Raw genomic sequence first — 22,885 nt, 5'->3', positions numbered from 1 at the left:
AACATGAGCATTTTACGAAAGAGATTGAAATTTTAAAAAAGAACCAAATAGAATTTCTGGAGATTAAGAACTCAATAGAAGAAATTAAGGATGAAATAACCAGCTTAGGTAGGAGAGTTGACCAGATGGAGGAAAGAATCAGTGACATCGAAGATAGAAACCTGGAAATGACACAGATGGAAGAAGAAAGAGACTTGAGATTTAAAAGAAATGAAAGAACTCTACAAGAACTTTCTGACTCCATCAGAAAGAGCAATATAAGAATAATGGGCATACCAGAAGGAGAAGAAAGAGACAAGGGAACAGAGAATATATTCAAACAAATTGTTGATGAGAACTTCCCAAACTTGTGGAAAGAACTGGATCCTCGAATCCAAGAAGCAAATAGAACACCTAATTACCTCAATCCCAACAGGCCTTCTCCAAGGCACATTGTATTGAAGTTGTCTAAAATCAACAACAAAGAAAGAATCCTCAAGGCAGCCAGGGAAAAGAAGACGGTAACCTACTAAGGAAAGCCCATTAGATTTTTCAGCAGAAACTCTACAAGCCAAGAGGGAGTGGAACCAATTAGTCAAAGTACTGAAAGAGAAATTATGAGCCAAGAATAATATATCCAGCAAAGATATCCTTTAGATATGAAGGAGGAATAAAAACCTTTCCAGACATACAGAAGCTGAGGGAATTTTCTAATACACGACCTGCACTACAAGAAATACTAAAGGAGGCTATTCGACCACGATCAACAGGGACAATTTGTGGCAACCAAAACATAAAAAGGGGGAGAGTAAAATCCTGAACCGGAATATGGGAATGGAGAAAGTAAGCGTGCTGAAGAAAATGGAATACTCTAAATATCAAACTTTCTTTTACATAAACTTAAGGGTAACCACTCAAAAAAAATCGAGAACTGAAATATATACTGTAATAAAAGGAGAAACAGAGGGAAACATCATAGACTACCACCACACAGAAATAACAGACAACAAAAAGGCAAAGAAACAATGGAGACACAGCCTTACCAGAAAACTAAAGATAGAATGACAGGATATCCTCATATATCAATAATCACCCTAAATGTAAATGGACTCAACTCACCAATAAAAAGGCACAGAGTAGCAGATTGGATCAAAAAACTAAACCCAACCATATGCTGTCTCTAAGAGACACATCTCAGCTACAAGGACAAGCATAGACTCAAAGTAAAAGGGTGCAAATTGACACTCCAAGCAAATGGTACCCAGAAAAAATTAGGTATAGCCATAATAATATCAGATGAAACAGACTTCAGGGAGAAAAAGATAACAAGGGACAAAGATGGACATTTCATAATGGTAAAGGGGACTATACAACAAGAAGACATAACAGTCATCAATATTTATGCCTCCAATCAGGGAGCACCAAAATATACCAAGCAACTACTAACAGAACTAAAGGGAGAAATTGACCAAAACACAATTATACTAGGGGACTTAAATACATCATTGACAGCTATGGATAGATCATCCAAACAGAAAATAAATAATGAAACACAGGCCTAAATGACACAGTAGATGCAATGGACATAATTGACATATATAGAGCACTTCATCCTAAAACATCAGACTATACATTCTTTTCTAGTGTACCTGGAACATTCTCAAGGATAGACCAAATATTGGGACATAAAATCAGCCTCAGCAGATTTAAGAAGATTGAAATCATACCAAACATATTCTTTGATCACAAGGTTTTGAAATTGGATATCAACTGCAAAAAGAAAGCAGGAAAAAACACAAATACATGGAGATTAAACAACATACTTTTAAAGAACGACAGGGTCAAAGATGAAATTAGAGGAGAGATCAAAAGATACATAGAAACAAATGACAATGAAAATACATCCTACCAAAATTTTGGGGATGCAGCGAAATCAGTTTTAAGAGGGAAATTTGTATCAGTACAGGCCTATCTCAAGAAACAAGAAAAATCCCAAATAAATAACCTCATGTTACACCTTAAAGAACTAGAAAAAGAAGAACAAGTGAAATCCAAGGTCAGCAGAAGAAAGGAAATAACAAAAATCAGAGCAGAACTAAATGAAATAGAGAACAAAAAGACAATAGAAAAAATTAATGTGACAAAGAGCTGGTTCTTTGAAAAGATTAACAAAATTGACAAACCCTTGGCTAGACTCACTGAGATAAAAAGAGAGAAGACACTAATTAACAAAATCAGAAATGAAAAAGGGGAAGTTATCACAGACACCACAGAAATACAAAGGATCATCCAAGAATACTATGAAGGACTATATGCCACCGAATTCAATAACCTAGAAGAAATGGACAAGTTCTTAGAAACATATAGCCTTCCAAGGCTGAACCATGAAGAACTGGAAAATCTAAACAGACCCATCACCAGTAACGAAATTGAATCCGTCATCCAAAACCTTCCCAGAAGCAAAAGTCCGGGACCAGATGGCTTCACTAGTGAATTCTACCAAACCTTCAAAGAGGGTCTAATACCAATCCTGCTCAAACTCTTCCAAAAAACTGAAGAAGAGACAGTACTCCCAAACTCATTTTATGAGGCCAACATTACCCTGATACCAAAACCTGGTAAGGACAACACAAAAAAAGAAAACTACAGACCAATATCTCTGATGAATACAGATGCAAAAATCCTAAACAAAATTCTAGCAAATTGAATACAACAATGCATTAAAAAGATCATTCATCACGACCAAATGGGGTTCATCCCAGCGGCACAAATATGGTTCAACATACGCAAATCCATCAATGTGATACACCACATAAACAAAATAAAGGACAAAAATCATACGATTATATCAATTGATGCAGAAAAAGCATTTGACAAGATACAACATCCATGTATGATTAAAACACTTAATAAAATAGGTATAGAAGGAAAATACCTTAACGTAATAAAGGCCATATATGACAAGCCCTCAGCTAATCTCATAATTAATGGTGAAAAACTAAAACCCTTTGCTCTACATTCAGGAACACGACAGGGCTGTCCCCTATCACCTCTGCTTTTCAACATAGCAGTTGGAAGTCCTTCCCAGAGCAATCAGGCAAGAGAAAGAAATAAAAGGAATCCAAATTAGGAATGAAGAAGTTAAATTATCACTCTTTGCAGATGACATGATGCTATATATAGAAAACCCTAAAGACTCCACCAAAGAGCTATTAGAAACAATCAACGAATACAGTAAAGTTGCTGGCTACAAAATCAACGTACAAAAGTCCATTGCATTCCTATATACTAACAATGAAATCTCAGAAAAAGAAATACAAAAAACAATTCCTTTTGCAATTGCAGCAAAAAGAATAAAATACCTAGGGATAAACTTAACCAAGGATGTGAAGGACCTATATGCTGAAAATTATAAGACATTTTTGAAAAAAATTGAAGAAGACACAAAGAAATGGAAAGACATTCCGTATTCATGGATTGGAAGAATCAACATAGTTAAAATGGCCATATTACCCAAAGCAATATACAGATTTAATGCAATCCCCATCAAAATCCCAATGGCATTTTTTAAAGAAATAGAACAAAAAATCATCAGATTTGTTTGGAACCACAAAAGACCCCAAACAGCCAAAGCAATCTTAAGAAAACAGAGCAATACTGAAGGTATCACACTCCGTGACTTTAGTTTGTACTACAGGGCTACAATAATCAAAATAGCATGGTATTGGCAGAAAAACAGACACATAGACCAATGGAATAGAATTGAGAACCCAGAAATAAAACCACATAAATATGGACAGATGATTTTTGACAAAGAAGCTAAAAATATACAGTGGATTAAAGACAACCTCTTCAATAAATGGTGCCAGGAGAATTGGATAGCCACGTGCAAAAGAATGAAACTGGACTGCTTCTGTCACCATGTACCAAAATTAATTCAAAATGGATCAAGAACTTAAGCATAAGACCTGACACAATAAACTACATAGAAGAAAACACAGGTATTAAACTTATGGACCTTGGGTTCAAAGAGCATTTTATGAATTTGACTGCAAAGACAATGGAAGTAAAAGCTAAAATAAACGAATGGGACTATATGAAACTTAAAAGCTTCTGCACAGCAAAAGAAACCATCGACAAAATAAAGAGGCAACCAACTGAATGGTAGAAGATTTTTGCAAACAGTGCCTCTGATAAGGGGCTAATATCCAAAATATACAAGGAACTCATGAAACTCAACAACAAAAAGACAAACAACTCAATTGAAAAATGGGCAGAGGACCTGAGGAGACATTTCTCCAAAGAGGACATACAAATGGCAAATAGACATATGAAAAAAATGCTCAACATCACTAATCATCAGAGAAATGCAAATAAAAACCACAATGAGATATCACCTCACCCCAGTCAGAATGGCTATCATCAACAAGACAAATAGTAACAAGTGTTGGAGAGGCTGTGGAGAAAAAGGAACCCTCATACACTGTTGTTGGGAATGCAGACTGGTGCTGCCATTATGGAAGGCAGTGTGGAGGTTCCTCAAAAAATTACGAATAGAATTACCATATGACCCAGCAATCCCTCTCCTGGGTATCTACCCAAAAAATCTGAAAACATTTATACATAAGGACCCATGTGCTCCAATGTTCATTGCAGCTTTGTTTACGGTGGCCAAGACATGGAAACCAAAATGTTCTTTGATAGATGAATGGATAAAGAAGTTGTGGTATATATGCACAATGGAATATAGGAACATTTGTGACAACATAGATGGATCTTGAGAGTATGATGCTAAGCGAAATAAGTCAGACAGAAAAAGCAGAGAACCATATGACTTCACTGATATGTGGTATATAAACCAAAAACAACAAAAGAACAAGATAAACAAATGAGAAACAAAAACTCATAGACACAGTCAATAGTTTAGCGGTTACCAGAGGTTAAGGGGGGTGGGGGGTGGGAGATGAGGATAAGGGGGATCAAATATATGGTGATGGAAGAACTGACTCTGGGTGGTGAACACACAATGGGATTTATAGATGATGTAATACAGAATTGTACACCTGAAATCTACGTAATTTTACTAACAATTGTCACCCCAATAAATTAAAAAAATAAATAAATATATAAATTTATACTATAAAAAAAGATAAAAAAGTATAGTAAAGAAATAATTTATTTCTATTTTAATTAATACATTTGACCTATTTAATAAAGGATACTACCTATTATTCTGGAAAAAAAGAAAAAATGAGCATTGTCATACAGTGCATCTAGGACAGATTGCCTATTTTCTTGCTCAAGTTTTGCAAAAATAAAAAAATATGACAAATATTGGTTAGACTGCCTTTGTATAAAGTTTACTCTGTCAAAATCCCCTTGCAAACAGTTTTATTTTCAGAGAATTCTGATGAGCAATGTATGGTGCTCAGTTTCTCAAGCAGGCTACATCGAATACTTATGATAATGATCACAGCAACTACTATAAACACAATAGATGCACATCAGGCCCAAATGAGATCTGAACTCCTGATGAAAGGAAGATTGGGTCTCTTCCTGTTTCCTGAGTGTGCCTTGTGTAACAGTCTCAGTGTCTATAACTAATGAATACAAATGCAAAGAGGTAGTTTTGTAATACAATGTATAGTGAGGCAGAAACCAGGTTGCTGGCATTTTATTTACTATGCTAACCTTTTTCTCCGATGATCTGGGCAGCTTTGCCCGTCTTTAATTTTGCTAACCTCTCACAGATATAAAACTGTGCCCCCCCCCTGCAACCCCCCCCCCAATCATCTGGCTCCTTCCCCTCCCTTCTTTTCTCCTTCCTGCTGTTTCATTACATTTTCTTATGTGCATACCATCAAGTCCTCTTGGACATATAATAAGATTTGTGCCAGACTATGTTTCTTGGCTTTAATGGTTAGTTAGCTTTCCAGAATACACACGCTGCTTTATACATGCTTTTATTACTGACATCATGAGAATGCATCTTCCCTATGTTTACAATTGGGTGTTCACCCTTAAATAAAAGCAATGAGATCAGGTTGTTTAAGAGAATCTTTGAAAAGCAGAATAAAAACAGCTGTTATCTGCTTGAACCATTTCATTTTCTTTCATGATCTGAATGATAATGATGTGTAGCAGTGGGCAGTCTCCAGCTCTCATTATACACCATACATCAGAGCCTCTTTCAGGTTGGAATTGGGTCTCTGTCCTGGCGTTCCAACAGGATCGTTTCAACCTCACTTCTAACAGGTGTTGGTGTTTGTAGGAGGGGGTGACGGGGGGCGGGAGGGGAATAAAACACCTTTCCTTGCTCCCTACTAACCTCCCCGATTCAGGAGGCTGGTTTTCATTGGCAACGTGGGTTTGAAAGTCAAACCAGGTCTTTGCTGAAATCTCTCTCACCAGGAACAGATTACAAATATTTCCACATGTCAAACAAATGAACAATAGGGTGGTCCTTATTAATCAAAGCTCTCCTAAACCAAGTACAGATGGTAGTAATGAACTTCTCTTCCATGAAGATTGCTTGAAACAGGAGGAAATATATCTCATAGAAACGCATATTCCTTCAAGTGACACCAGACGAGGAATAAGGAGCTCAAACCAACTGTAACTGAAACAAAATACAACAAAACAATAATAAATAAATAAAAATTTTAAAAAGCCCAGTGTTCTCAATGATCTAAACCGGAAGGTTGATTGAGCTCATTTCCATTCAACACTCCCTCATCACAAGCTGTTTCTGAAGATTCTGTGGCGTTTGCCTAGAGACTGACAAGCTTAAATTGGTTTTAACCTCTAGAGCCCCTTTTTATATAGCAGATGTTGTTGATTGGAGAGCAGAGTTCTGCTTTCCCCAAAGTCAGTGGTTTTCAGGCTCTGGTGGCATCTACCACAGAGAACCTAACTCCTCTCAGACAACAGTGTCTTTTGTTATCTTTAATTAACAGAAAAATATCGATAGGAATGGTTGAAAATGCATTGTAGTCAAAACTTGAGAGTGAGGAGAGTCAGAGAAGCAATTCTATTTAAAGAACAACCCAGAGGCGGGACCCATGGCTGCCTTTCGTTTCTCCCACCAGAGATATATATTACCTAAGCCCCTTGGGTATTGGAAAACTGGGTTGGGGAATCTCCTGGGAACAAAGACTCCTTGGGACTTTCTGTATGACCAGGTGTTACTATTTAGGAAGAGTATATTTCAGATGTTTTAGCAAAATTGGTTCCACTTCTTCACTCAAGATTGGTGTTACTATGGTCCCGTGCAGTCCTTCAAGGTGAGAGATCAAAAGACGCTAAGATGTCACTCAGTTCATGCCTTATCTCAAAACAGTGTTAAACTTAAATTGTATTTGAAAGGTGAAAATTCTATTGTGAAGACCTTAACACAGAGGGTCTGTGATTTCCACTTATAAAAAAAAAAAAAATTCCATGATGTAAAAACTACCAGAGGCCATTTCTCTCCAGCCTAAATCTTTTTTACTGCAGCTAAGAGTGTACTTCCTTTTGGTCTGTTCTCAGTGAAAGAGAGCACTATTCAAAACTGTTCAATGTATGGGTAAAGATTTTTAGAAGTCTCATCTCCAACTTTTTAAAGATAATTACAGTAAAAATGGGCAATTTTTCTACTAATAGCTTAAACATGTGCCTGAAACCTCAGATTAATTATAATCTTTTTTAAGAGGACTAAATTTTATAACTTTTCATGAGGAGATAACATTTTATTGGATTTTAAAAGGAAATGAAATAAAAGCATTACCGTGTTTCCTTGAAAATAAGACCTAACTGGAAAATAAGCCTTAGCATGATTTTTCAGGACGACAGCTCTCTGTACGTAAGCCCTAAAGCATCTTTTGGAGCAAAAATTAATATAAGACCTGGTCTTATTTTTGGGGAAACATGGTATGTGCTATAAGAACAATTTCCTTACATGCCATAATCATGATTCCACAATGACTTTGTTGGGGAGGGGAAAAGATTACCCAACTGATTTTTAATTTATTGGTAAGTTTCAAAAATTTTATGAAAACAGCCTCTATTATGACTTTGAGAATGTGAGATATTTCATTTAAAGTATGAAGTAGTATAATTCAGCATCTCAAATAGTTTCCTAAATTTGTAGAAGTAGATTGGAATTTAGGTCTTATCTTGTCTAAAATTGATTCTCCAATTCTAAGTTAACACAGAATCATTGGCAAGTGCCAAAGGAAGACTTCATCCTTCCAGTTTTTTTGTGGTGGTGAGTAAGTGATAATATCTCAGTGAAATTCAGTTTTCAGCATGCTCTCCCTCACAGACTGGGCATTCCTCAGAAAATACTTACATATGCTTTTTGGCTTGTTATTGAAATACAAAATTCTGGGCAATCTGTGTACTCTGTGGCATAAATTAACATAGTAATTTTTATGTTTAGAAGACAATGGATTATTAGAACAAGTATTGAAAACTCAACACTATTGAGGAATGACTGAAAATTGTCTTAGAATCTTTGCTAAAAGTCATTTACATTCAGTTCAGATATTATGCAAGTCTATAAGTATTTTATTGTATTTTTGTTTTTTCTACTAGTCAATTATAATAAAATTAAAAATAATATGGCACATAGCTGTCCATTAGAGGGAATTAATAAGAGTGCACAGGAGAGAGAAGAGTGACAGAGAGAATGATAATTTAGATGAAAGTATAAGAGGAAAAAATAAAGGGGAAGGAAGAATAGATATCATTCTCTACCTAGAAAATAGTATTAGTCTGGGGAAAGTTGGAATAATGACTCATCAGAACATAGATATATAGATAGTCGAAGGGAATAGTAATTACCATTTTTAAATGCTTGCAATATTTCAGGCATTTCGTCTAGTGCTTTATGTGTATTCAGAGACTCTGATTGAAGTGGCTGAGAGCATATGGTTTGTGTTTGAATCTGAACCTTCCTTGCCTCTTATTAGTTTTATGTCCTTGGCCAGGTCACACGTAAAATATTTCCCTCATAGATTTGTTAGGAGGATTAATTGAGTGACTATTGGGGAAATTCTTGGAACAATGTCTGGGACACACTAAATACTGCATAAATGTTTATCAAAACATATTCTCGTTTAATTCTCACGAGAACTCTCTGTGATAAAAAAACACATTATTTTTATTTTAAAGCAAAGATAATGGAGGTCCCAAAAGTTGATGTAATTTGTACAAGATCATACACCTAGTAGATAGTGGCGATATAGGGTGGTACTCTGTATGTCTGATTCCAGGGCCCACAAGCTTCCCTGTGCTCTAGAGTGAGCTGGTAACAGGGAGTGATGTCTACCCATGGATTTTTAACTACGAAATCAGATCTATAATCAGATAGGATAAAAACCAAAGACACTGACTTTCACAGCCTATAATCTCTGTCATTTTAGGGAGGTAGATAAATGACAAAAATATAGAAAAACATATACTGTAGAAAATGTCTGTATGTGTTTTTTTTTTTTTTCTGACAACTCTTATTTTTAAGCCTATTGTTTTCCCCAAGAAAACATATTAAATATTTTGACCATAACACTATTTTGATATGGGAACCTAGATGTATTATAATTAAAGAAAAGTGTCATGCAAATTCCAATGGACAATTTGTTTTTATTTCTATTCTGGAATCAATTACTTGTTACCAAGATCATCTCAACAAGGACATCTTTCCAGATTCCTCTGAGTAGATCAGACTTGCTGGTGAGATCTTCTCTCAGCTGAATGAAACTTTCTGTCTTATACCTGTCACAATTTTTATTACACACTTAAAAAAAATGATTGTTTAAAAAATTAGTGTCTTCTCCACTCCGCTGAAAGCTTATGGAAGTATTATTTTTGGTTTGCTCATTCTTTTATCTCTGGAACCTAGAATGATATCCAGCATAGAATGGGAAAACTGCTCAATAAATGTTTCCCAAATAAATAAACAAAAGTCAGTCACTGGCTTCTGACAAAGCTGTTTGGGAGTGTTGAGAGTGAGTAGTTCAAATAAAGACTGGTTGTTTACTGGTGACATGTTGGGAGCTGCGTGAATATGAATACTGTGAACAATGGCATTTCATTGTTTCTTCAAGTAGTAAATATGGAAAAATAATACTAAGAAAACTGAAAAAAAATAGAGAAAACAAGATCAATTTAAAAGGAAAGAAACATGGTTTATCATTTTGTTTCAGAAGAGAATAGAGAGTTTCGGAGGAAATTTGTAAGTTTTTCACTGTAATTTTTACAGTTCTAAGTCGAATCCCTTTCTGTGATCTTATTAAAACAAGCTAGCTGTGGGTAGAACCTGTAGGTTAGAACAATGTATACCAGGAGGATAGATGGCAGCAGTAATACCACATTTATATGGTGGATTCTCTTGCTCTGTATCAAGGAATCATCACCTTGTGACCCCTGGGTGCAGGAACTCGTATGTGATTAATCAAGGAAGCACTTTCTCTGTTGAACTCTGGAGAGAAATTTCGGTACCCAGCAGGTGAAATAACATACTAGGGAGCCTGGCAGGCAGAGTGGCATATTCCCTTCTGACCTCAATTTCCCAAAGACACTGTGTCGTCTGTTTGTGGATGACACTCTATGGGAAAAACACAAGGCTAAGAAAACAGCAAGGATCCTGTCATAACCCCGTGGAATAGGGAGATAGTTATCTTCTCATTTAGTCAAAAAAAGAAGCTAGATTTTATTGGTATTTGGGAAAAAAGATAGACTAATTTAGGTAACTGTTTTGATAGAAAGTGTGCCATCTACTAAGTCTTTCCCTGCCAGTTCATATCTATTTAGTTACTACTGTTGGAATTGAAAACAAAAACAAAAAGAAATCCGCTTTTAATCCTTTAGAGAGAAAGACTGGTTATCATATTATTTCTTCGCCATGGTTGAACCAATGATTATTTTCAAGGGGCGGAGGTTTCTAGGAATTTAAGCATAATACACATTTGGGTTGATTTTAAGTTTAAGAGTTAAAAATGGAACATGATTATGTGTTTTGTTTTTTCAAATCGACAATCCACTGATGCACAGTGAGTTTGAACAGGTAGCTGGAAATGATGCTATTTAATTATGTCATAGACAACTAAGACATTTCCTAAAGTTTATCAAAATTTATTTTTCAGAAATCAAGCACTCCGAAAATGAAGACAGTGGTATTAGCCTAAAAGGTACTCAATTATTTAACTGGGTAATTGAGATGTATATCTGTTATATTGGGTAGCTTCCCTATTTATAATACTTATGCATCCATTTGTTATAGCTTTCCTCAATGTCAAACTTTGGCTAGGTGATTGTGTAAGGATCTTACATGATGGAGGTGGGTAATAGAGAGAATCTTCCTACCTCTTGAATAACATAGGCTTCTCATTGGTGTGTCTTCCTCACTGCTAACTGAAAACAGACAATAACTCTCAAGTAATTAAACAGAGAGGAGCAACTTGTAGAATCTTCTTTTCTTACCAAAAGTTAAATCGGCATAGATATCATTAAGAGTGCCATAAGATCCAGAACTGTTTAGCTGTTGAGGGCCTCATCTATGAAATAATTACTGCTTATTTTATAAATGTTCTTGAACTTCAAGAGACTGCCTTTCATGAAATTCTACATATGTACAGTGATTTTTATGGAACATGGAGTTTTTGTGGTTTATCTGAAGTTTCTGCACACCCAGGTTGTAATCACTGACCACTTTCCTACTCCAAATTCATAAAGACAACTGTGAATAGTTAAATATTTGCTTGTTGAAAATTTCTGATTTGTTAAAATGTAATTGCAAATAGAATTTTTACCATGCAATTTATCTCCTCTGTAATGGGAAACTAGGAAACTGGTTATACGAGTATATATTTTTTCTTCCTCTTTTCCTTGGTAATGTTAGACTAACAGCTGGAACTTATAACTATTTGGAAACATCAACAATGTTGAAATTTACACTCCCATGTGCAGATATTATCAGACAATCAAAAAAATGTGTACAAACAATGAAAAGAGGAAAGCAATTTTATCAAAGCATTATTCAGTTGGATGGGTACAAAAAGTTACACTTCTCTGTTTTTGGAAAAACATTATGAATCAATAAGATGAGATGGATTATATCAGAGCAAGATTTTGCAAAAAGATTTCTAACTTAGTGATAGGTATGGTCTCTACTAGATGAGTGAATTTATAAAATATGAATGGTTTTACCCCGCCACATTATATAAGCAAGAGACTGAACTAATAAAAAAAGAAAACAGTGCCAGCTAGCACTCTTTCCCACTGGATTTCAAGATTGTAGTCAAACATGTATCTCCCTAATACTATTGGGCATGGTCTCTTAATAATATGTTTCCAGCAGAGAGATTGGGCCTAGTCTTCCATTGCTAATTCATATTCTGCTTATCTGAGAGTGATTGGTTAATCCAAATATGATATTTTGGGATGTGGAATTAGACTAATACTACTCTAATACAGATTTTATTTTCTTCCTTGGGGCTTTATCTGTCAAGCTAGTTTCTTTGTTGGCATTGGCTTGCTCCTCCAGTATTATTTAGTAGGAATTGGTAAAAATAGATGAGACTGTAGTATCCATAAAGACTTTAAGGCTGCAGAGTTACATGGGGAAATAGGTATAAAACTTAAATATCTCAAATATATTCAGAACCTTCCTCCTAAAATGAACTTTATTTTCACTCCTTGCATCCAGGCAGGAGTTTCTTCCTCAGTTCAGGAAATGTTGCTTTTTTGTGTGTGTGTAGATGAGCTAAGGTGAAGGGTGACAGCTATGTATTTGGTGTTTTTACACATGGTTTAGATTTATCAATATTATCCAGGTTTGAAAAAACCTTTAATTATGGAGGCATTGTGAGGTGACTGAAATATGCACAGTGGAATTAGACAGACCTGGATTTAAATGTTACCTTTATAGTCTGCAAGTTGCATGACTTTGTGAGTTATCTTCCCCCATGATTCATCTTGTCATGAATATATTTAAGATAAAGATTGCGATGGAAATTAGATGACTCATGTAGATTGTTTAGTATAGTAAGTAAAGCACTTAACATAGTGGTAACCATTATCATTATTATTATTGTTTTAGATGCAATCCAAAGCTTCATTAACCACAAATACTTGCTCTTAGACTCTATTTTCCCTTCCCAGAAAAGAAATCGAAATAGGTGTCTTCTGATCAGAGAAAAGACACTAAATAGTATTCAGTATGGCATAAATTTGGATAGAGAATTGTTAAGTGTTAGTCTGAATTTACCATAGACAGACTTTTGCAAGGATAAACCTCCGCTGCACTCAGACGGCACATAAAGATAAATAATGGAGCACAGGACTTGCTAGAGAGGTAAGAGTAGAAAGATAAATCTTTCTTTTCTTTTAGAGGAAGAATATGTGAGCCGAAGATAGGAAATGATTGCAAAGTACATGAAAACTGAAGCTTGTTTGCCAAATTCTCTGTTTTCTTTTTTCCTTCTGCAGAAAACATTGAACAGTTACTAAAAATGCCTGAAGAACGACTGCCTACATACATCGGTAGAGAGAGCAGCAGCTCTAGTTCATCCTTTTCAGTGTTTATGTTAAAATAGCAAAATCACAGGGCAGCTCTTCCATGTAGTATTTGCTACATTGTATTGCAATTTATGTTAACATGAGTGTTTTTCCCACAAGTGCTACAAGCAAAGGGCCATTTTTTATTCATGTATTGCCAATCCTTAACACAGAATAAGTGCTCAAAAGATGAGTTTGCTGCATCAATGAATCAATTTTGGTGAATCCCAGATAAGGGCATTCACTTATCTCATTTGTTAACAAACTTCATTGCCTGTTATACTTCAAAACAGCATATGCTAAACTAAAGCTTAAAATACATTTCTAACTCAGTAGTTACCAAATTATTTTATCATCAGGATTTCCTTTAAGTGTCAAAAATTGTCATGAGTGTTTGTACTTGAATTATTCCTGGATTGAAAAAAACATACAACGCAGCAGCTGCCAAAGCAGCTTCCACATCTATTCAAAACTGCTAATCTAAAGGGTGTTTGTGGCAGCTCCTTTGTAATAGCAAAGATGAAGACAGGTCAGGAAAACATACTAAATGTCTACCCACAGTGAATTGGTTAAATAAACTATGCCACATTCATATAATGGAATATTTCACAGTACTAAAAAAGAAGATGAGAGATCAATACGTACTGATACAGAAAAATGTCCAAGCTGTACTAATAAAGAACATCAAATTGCAGCGTGGGACACACAGTAGAATTCTCTTTGTGTGTGGAAAACTATACAACTGTACTGGCAAGAGTGTGGAATGATGTTAGAAGAATATACAATAAATTGAAATGAGTGTGAGAGGAAGGGGGCATTTACTTTTCATATTATGGCCTATTATACTGTTTGAATTTTCCCTGTATGAGCATGAATTATTTATATTTTAAAAATCAAAATACAAAATACTTATGTATTATGTATTATCTCTGTCTTTCTCTAGTTTGTGTGAGTGTATGTGTGTGTGTGTGTGTGTGTGTGTGTGTATAAATATATATATATATATATATATATATATATATATTCTTTTTTTTTCTCTTTTACCTTTTTTTAACTCTTTTACCTTTTTCAACAAATAAATAAACAAACCAGCATGTTTTCAAATGTTTGTTAGCTGCGCCATTCTTTGTTCATGCTCAGAAAATGTTACAGGAAAGCCCAATGTTAGAATGGATACAAGCAGAACTCTTTTGATTGATTTCAGAATGAAGCTTCGGAACTCCCCTCCTTGTCCTGGGGCAACTGAAAGTGGGAGTGAGGGATAGAAAGGTGGAAGGGGGGATCCACAGAACACTTAATGTTCCAGGGAACTTAGCGTGAAAACCATCACCTAAACCTGCACTATCAGGTCTTATGGTTGACTCAAGGTCAAACAAGTTACAGTGTTGGGCTTAGAAGTCAGATTTGCAGATGTGAATTGTATACATATAGTTTCTTTTAGCCTCACAGTTGCTCCACGTTGCAGGAAGTGTAGGAACCATGCTCTGCTCACCTTCACATTCACTTTCTCTGACCACTCCCATTCAGTGCCAAGTAGAGTAACTTGCATTTATAGATAACCAAAAAAAAGCCATGCAGTTAATTAGTGGTTGAATTACACTGAATAGGTTAGAGGACTTTGCCAAGATCATTCAGAAGGTAAATGACACATGGGATCAATCCCTGAAACCTCATTCCCAATCCAGGCCTCTTACTCTTATACCCCAGATCACACTCTGCCTAAGTCATTTGTCGCAAGGCATTTAATTTAACTTGAACTTCTATATAATCTTAAATTCATTTCTAGGTTATTGTTGATTTTTCCGTTTCCTTTGCATTTAAGAAAAATATAAGCTATTATGCAATTCCCCCCTCTTCTGTGTCCCTCCATTAATGACTATCTCAGCCCATTGTCTATTTTCTTCATAGTTCTTACCGTAACTCATAATCACTTTGATGTTTTTCCTCCTTTTTTGTGAGTTCTCTGACTAGAATGCAATCTCTAAGAAAAAGACCTTGTCCCGTTATTTGTAGGTCCTCTCTTTGCAATAATGACTACATTATTGAATGTTGAACGGTTCAATACAGGTTACATTTTTCAGAGACATCTTTTTGCTGAAAATAACAAAAACAATCTTAAAAAGGTTTTCTTAAAAGCATCTAAGAGGTGACAAGATAGTAGGGTCTGCAGGACAAAATTGAAGAAAAAGTGGGGATCTAGAGAACAAGTAGAACATGGAGTACTTAAGTTGCCTTTCTCCAAGGGTATTTCTGTATTCTGTCAAAGTACAGCTATATTTTGGCAGACATTTTGAGGGTCTCCAAGTAAGGGGATGTAAAAGGTCATCCCACTTATACTGAGCTGGGCTCCTAAAAAGCTACAATCTCCAAAGACAATGGAACCAGCAGTATCCATGTCCCCCCACTTCCATCCTCTCCTCCTAGGGGATTGCAGTCAGGGTTGATTTGGCACATCATGAAAAGGAAAAAGAAAAAGAACATGTCCTAGAGAAGTTGTTGCCAATATTTTTATGGATTCGCAGCCTACACTGTGCATTGCTTTGGTTATCTAGGTTTCTTCAGTCTATGAACTTGATTTGAGATGGTTCCAGAGAATTTGTGCCTCAAGGTGTCTGGCAGAAATCAACATATACTATTTATTTGGAGGAACGCACCTCCATGCTCAACCTCAAGGAATCCCCATGATGAAATACATGAGGAAAAAGGCACTATGAGTGAGTACTAGGAGAAACATCAGTCAGAAGGGATAGGTCAACAGACTTCAGATATTAGAATTAGTCAAAGAGACTGAAACTACTATTGCCACAATTAAGTAATTAAAGACATGTTTGAAAATAGCTGCCAGGGAACAGGAGCTATAAAAAGTAGCATAGCAGATTTGAAAAAGTATCACTTTAAAAAGTTTTAGAAAAGAAAACTTCAAAAACCAAAATTAAAATCCAATGAACAGATTTAACAGGACATAAAACACTGATGGTGTAAATCAGAAAAATTATTCAGAACAAAGCACTCAGAAATAAAAAGATGGAAAATATAGAGGGAAAGGTAAAGGCATATAGCACAAATGAATGATTCTAGTATGTTAGAGTCCCAGCGGAGACTCAAGAGAGGATGAGATAGGCATCATATGGAAAGAAAAGGGCTGACATTTTTTTCTCAGTTGAAGAAATGTACAATCCACACACTCAAGATACACCCCTATTCTTAGGCAAGATAAATAGAAAGACAGGTAGAATACCTATATCATTGTGAAACTATGACTGCAAAAAAACAGTGCCTGAATATAGCAGTTGGTTAACAAATAACTGGAGAAATGAACTAATTTGTACTTAAGACTGAAGACTTTGAGGTTAGACTGCTTTGTTCACATGGTATAGGCCAAGGTGCTTTATCTCTTCAAGCTTTAGAGTTCTCTTCTGTAAAACAGTATAATAATAGTGTTTATTTCACATGATTGTAGAAAGGATTAAATAAGTATTTAAAGCATGGGAAATACGTGTCTTATATGGGGAAAAAAAACACCATAAATGTAAACTACCTTTGTCATTATAATACAAAAAAACGTAGTGAGTATTTGCATGATTTAGTGTTTATATACGAAAAATGTCTCTATTTTCCTTATTTTCTAAAAATTCATTTTTACAACAGACACACTTCACTGGTATAATGTGCTTGTCTGTGATTTTGAATTATTTTAGAAAAAGTATTGGCGAATGAAATATTCCACAAGGTTTGGCACAGACTTAAAAAAGCAATAAGGATAACAATTAATAGTGGTATATTTTAAAAGTTTGGAGTGCTTTAACATACACCGTTCCATGACTGATGTTGCCAACATTACCAGCTTCTGGAGAATAGGTAACTTTCTGTGGAATATTAAATCACAAGCAATACTAGCTGAAGTTAATACTGAGAGGATCAACTTCCATTAAAGTTAGGACTATATTAAAATCAATTTTAAAAAAGCCATGATTGTCTAATATTGTGACATATTGATGAACCACTTCTTAAAGTAATGGTCTCAGCTATCCTCATATATAGATTAACTACTGAGAGACGACAGAGTAGAAAAGACAATATCAAAGACTGTACAGATGATGGAAGATTTAACAGGCTGCAATTTGAAAGTGTGCTTCTCCTCGTGAGGGTGGTAGCAATAGTCATATTTCATAAAGACCATTGAGTCAATGAACATTTATTTAGCACAATTGTTTCCACCAAATTGGGCAAAGATCTTTTAAACTTAATACACATATCACATCATTTCTTTTAATGTGTTTTTATTAGTCTAGTATATATTCGTAAGGCATGGCCACCTAAATACAGGGGACCCAGTGCAAAAACATGTATACTTCTAGATTGTTCCTCTATCACCAAAGAAAATCATGGTAACAGTTGGTTAGGGATCTGTTATTGTGTGATTTCAAATTGGACAGGAGAAAAAAATACCTTGAGGACATTTTCGTCCACAATGCAAGGCACACTGTGAGTGAGAGAAAGCTTTATGAGGCTAGCAGATAAAACCAGTTCATTTACCACCTTACCATAAACCAAGGACTGCTGGTCATCTTTGAAACCAAGGCCAAATCAACTAAGCTAAATGAAATGGTTTCCTGTTACCTACATTTATTCTATTAGGTCCTTTATAAAAGAGACTGTGTCTGTTTTATTTCATTTAGATAGAAGAATAGTCAGACACGTCATTAGATTACCTTTGAATTTGACCTTGTACTTGTCATTTTTTATTGTAAAATATAAGACTTTTTTCAGGAAAAAGAAATAAAATTCTTTCAAGTTAGAGACACTGAAATCTAATAGATTGTTCTATTTAAAACAGAAAACAAATTAACATTGCTGTGGAGCCCTTTTTTTCTTTTTTTTCCCTTTTCTGTAATTAGCCACAAGTTCCTAAAGGACATTAGACAATTATAGAAACATATTGAGCTATGTGGTATCAGCCTTCAAGTTAACACTTATTTTCCTGGTTTCTGAAGACCTTTCATTTTCTTTAGCAATTATTTCAGATATCATTCCCTTTTGCTTCTGAGCAAATTTTTATATTTACTTAGTAGCAACTCTAGATTAGAAAAATAGAATTGTCTCCTTAGTTTTCTTCCAGGGAACCCTCTTGATATATATATTGCAGATCCTTTTTAGTTTTTATTTAGTTATTGATTAAATATAGCACATATTTCATTATTAACACTTCAACTCATTTTCCAATTATCCTAAGTGATTACCATAACTTTCTCTCATTTTAGGGCAGGCATTCCAGTTTCACTGAGTAATATCTAAGAATTTTTTCCTTATCACTTTCTCCAAAACAATGTTTAATTGCCTTACGTGTCAGGAAATATTTCTATACGTTTTATTCTTTCTCATTGATAGGATACTTCATCTGCCCTTTCTCTTTTGATTTAATTTACTTGACACCAAGCAGTTATTACAAATAGCTCAAATTTTCACATTTTATAACTAGCAACATGACATCTTTCTAACTCTCATTTCATGCAGCCTTTGGAATATATTTAAACTCAGGAAAATAAAGCCAGTTTAAAAAACTGTATTTTCACGCTAAGCTTATCTTCACATGGCTTATGATTTTCCAGTATCTACCCGTGCCCCAGTAGTTGTATCTCACTAAAGAAAAATACTGGGTTTTAAATAAATGTATAAGACCATCACTTTTATATGATCATATAATAAAGGAATATGTGGAAGTAGTATTGATAAAATTTAAGTATTCTGCTCAGGTATAGCAGAAGAACAAAGGAATGTAATACTATGTCCCCTTTTTATATATTTATCAAAGACTACCTGACCTCAGGCAACGTATATAGAATTGACCACAACTTGCTATCTTGTTGCACAACTGTGGAGGTTATGGGAGCAATTGGGTTATGGTATTCAAAGTAAACAGGAGGAAGATAAAGTCACTTTTTTCATGAGCATTAATCACCGGTAGTGAATATAATCTATCTATATCTATCTATCTATCTATCTATCTATCTATCTATCTATCTATCTATCTACCTACCTACCTACCTATCTACCTACCTATCTGTCATCTATCTAAAAATTATTTTTAAAACCTTCTGCACTTAAAATAAGTACATAAAAATTGATAACTTGTTTGTTCTTTTAACCAAATCTATTACCAGGTATATTATACAATAGTCTTTCTAAACCATTGTCAAGCATATTAATCTTTGATACATTTGTCACTTAAAGTGTTTTAAATGTTCAGCAGGTGTATATACTGAATACTCATATATCAGTAAAATTTCATAAAAAACACATAACGTGCAGACAGAGGTAGAAACAGTACATTCTGATTTCACATTTGTTATAAACTTATTTTATACTACTCAGAAAGGAAATAAATGATTCATTATTTAAAGATTAATTTAAAATGCTAAAAATATTCAACAATTAGAAGAGGTATAAATTGAAAAATAAAAGTCTCTTTTCCTGTCTCCTCAGATCTGCTCACCCTCTCTATCCAGGTAATCAGCTTTAAGATTTTCTTAAATATCTTCTGGTAATATTCTACTTATTCACATACACACACATACATACGCACACACATACACACCTCTTCTTTCTATACAAATGAGATTGTATTATATTTCAGCAGCCTACTTAAAATCACTTTTAAAAGCATTATTTCTAAACATAGAATACATACAGACTTTTGTCATTTTTAAAGGCTCCATAATGTGTCTTGGTATAAGTATACCCTAATTAATCCAACCAGTTGCCACCTGATAGGCAGTTAGATTGTTTCTATGATAAAAAAAGCCACAATATACATTGTTGCATAAATTTTTGCACATTTATATGAGAATTTTCATAGAAAATAATTCATAGAAATAAAAATACTGAGTGAAAGGGTTTGTGCATTTTTAGTTTATTTTCATTTTGGATAGACATTGTTCTAAATTCCCTTCAAAAATGCTGCATTAAGTTGTTTTCCCACAAGGGTTAGCAAAGAGTCTGTTTTCCTAAGACATGGTCAAGACTGAGTAATATAAATGCCTTAGTAATATAAATGCCATACTTTTTATAAAGTGTGTGTTATGGTTGTTTTAATTTGCACTTTTTTTAATTATCAGAGAAGTTGGGCATCTTTGACAAACTCTCCTCTGGAGGACTTTTTTGTTGTTAAATAATGAAGAACATATAATCACCCGTGGTGTCTCAAGTAACCACACACACACACACACACTCCCCCACCTCCTTCTCTCACCCACTGTTATGGGACACTCAAAATCCAAACATCCTTTTTTAGCTATTAAATCCTTAAGTGAGATGTTTCAATAGTACGGAATCAGGTCGATCACTTTGATATACAACTAAAATCAATTTAAAAGAAATATTAAAAGAATTGAGTTTTAATATAAAATAACTACAGAAATAAGCTCTTTCTATATGTCTATGATTTCCTCCAATATGGTTCAATAGAGGCAGTTGGAGTGGTGAATGGAAAGACCAGATGATGTGTGAATGAGAACACTACTGGAAGCTTGAGGACTTCACTGGTGTGTACTCCAAGGTTAGGACCATGCCTGACTTTCATGTACTCAAGACAGATAGGCCGAATGAATGCACAGACAATTGTAAATGCTAAACATGTAAGTAAAGTGATTACAAAGTTATATTGTAGGAAGAATGCTAGAAATTTTCTTTGATAAATAGAAACACCCCAGAATATTTGTTAGTTGGGACCCCTATGGAAACACTCAAGGATTGTAAATACCAAACTAAGAGAATAGTTCTCTCAACACACTTACTAAAAATCTTCCCTATTTCTTATTACGCCCAGTAATTCTGGGATCCTAAGATAAGAATGATTATATCAATTCAACTTTTTGATTTTTCAGTGTTTATGGTTGTCAGACTTTCAGCTTGGACAATGGAACCAGGGTCTTTAAATACAGTTTGTTTTCTGATCAACTTAATTTCCAGTTTATGTCTTTTATTTGCCTTGTTTTAGTAATGCTTCATAATTTCTCTTAATCTTAAAATACATGTTACAGTTGCTTTTTAAAATGCAAATAATCTAGACAATGGCACGAAATTTCAATTAGTCCATTTTTATATCAGGCATGTGTATGTCACTAGGCACACAATATGCCTAACAAGTAGCTTCCAACAGCTACACCTATTGTGTGTTAGTCCTTAGTGGACATCCAGATTCTTATTATTTTAAACTCAAATAGCAATAGCAGTTTCAGTTATAGGATACTGAAAAATCTTTTCTGTTGAATTTGGGCGATTTTAACATTTTCATCAGCCAGAGGAAAGCAAACTTGCTTTATAGTTATGAATGTTGTGACTTGGTGTGGGAGCAGAGGAATTGCTAACTGATGGTGAACAGCAGAATAACTCCCCTAGGAAAATACAGTATAATGATGATTATATAATGTTTGTATGCTATTCTGAGACTGATTTAGAACCTTAAAGAACAGAAGGCTCAGTTAGGCCAATACTTGGGAAGAATATCTACAAAATTCTTTTATGTCAATAATTAGTGAAACATAGAAATAAATATAAAGGGAGAAAAAAAACGAAACCACTGTTGAACCAAGGAATCATGACCAATGAAGGGCATGACCTTCCTCAGTAAAAATCAGACCAGACAAGCTTATTTTTTTAATGGATTACCAAATTGATAGATAAAGGAAGGTGAGTGGGGTTATAAGGTCAGGACTTTAGGGAAATGTTTGATGCAACAATTATTATTTGTTTACATTCTTGGCTTATAAGTCCATCATTGGAGTGTTGTGAAAAATAATTTACCACAACGGTATGAGTTTTAATCATAGGAGAGGAAACATGATTCAGTATTATAAAATCTATTCATAGAGAACAGCAAATTGATACATTAAAAGGAAATGATATTTTATGTCAAAGGGTGATGAAAAGGAGACTGAAAATGTTTACAGACATTCTTCATGAAAACACTAAAAGGAATAGGATACTATTTGCTGAATATGATAGTGTCACTATTTTAAACCAACCTCCAGTATTTATTTAAAGGTGAAACCGAGGAATATGATAAGGATCCCTATTACCATCATTAATTTTTATTATTTGGGGATGTCTGATTAACCAATGTAACATAAAACCAAACATGGAGTATACATTTTGAGCAACTATAATCCACAAAGAATTATAGAAAATAAAATATTATGAATGTGACTTAAAATATAATTGTTTAATATAAAGCTAGAAGTATAATTGAAAACTAAATCACAGTGAAAACATCAATAAAAGATATCAGTAACCTAGGATAATGTTAAAAAAGAAATCTCTAAATCATATGTTAGAAAAATTACAAATACAGCTGCAATCTATAGATGTAAAA

The sequence above is a fragment of the Rhinolophus ferrumequinum genome, chromosome 9, assembly GCF_004115265.2.
Source record: "Rhinolophus ferrumequinum isolate MPI-CBG mRhiFer1 chromosome 9, mRhiFer1_v1.p, whole genome shotgun sequence".
In the NCBI taxonomy this organism is placed as follows: Eukaryota; Metazoa; Chordata; class Mammalia; order Chiroptera; family Rhinolophidae; genus Rhinolophus; species Rhinolophus ferrumequinum.
Note: the sequence above shows the minus strand (reverse complement) of the source record.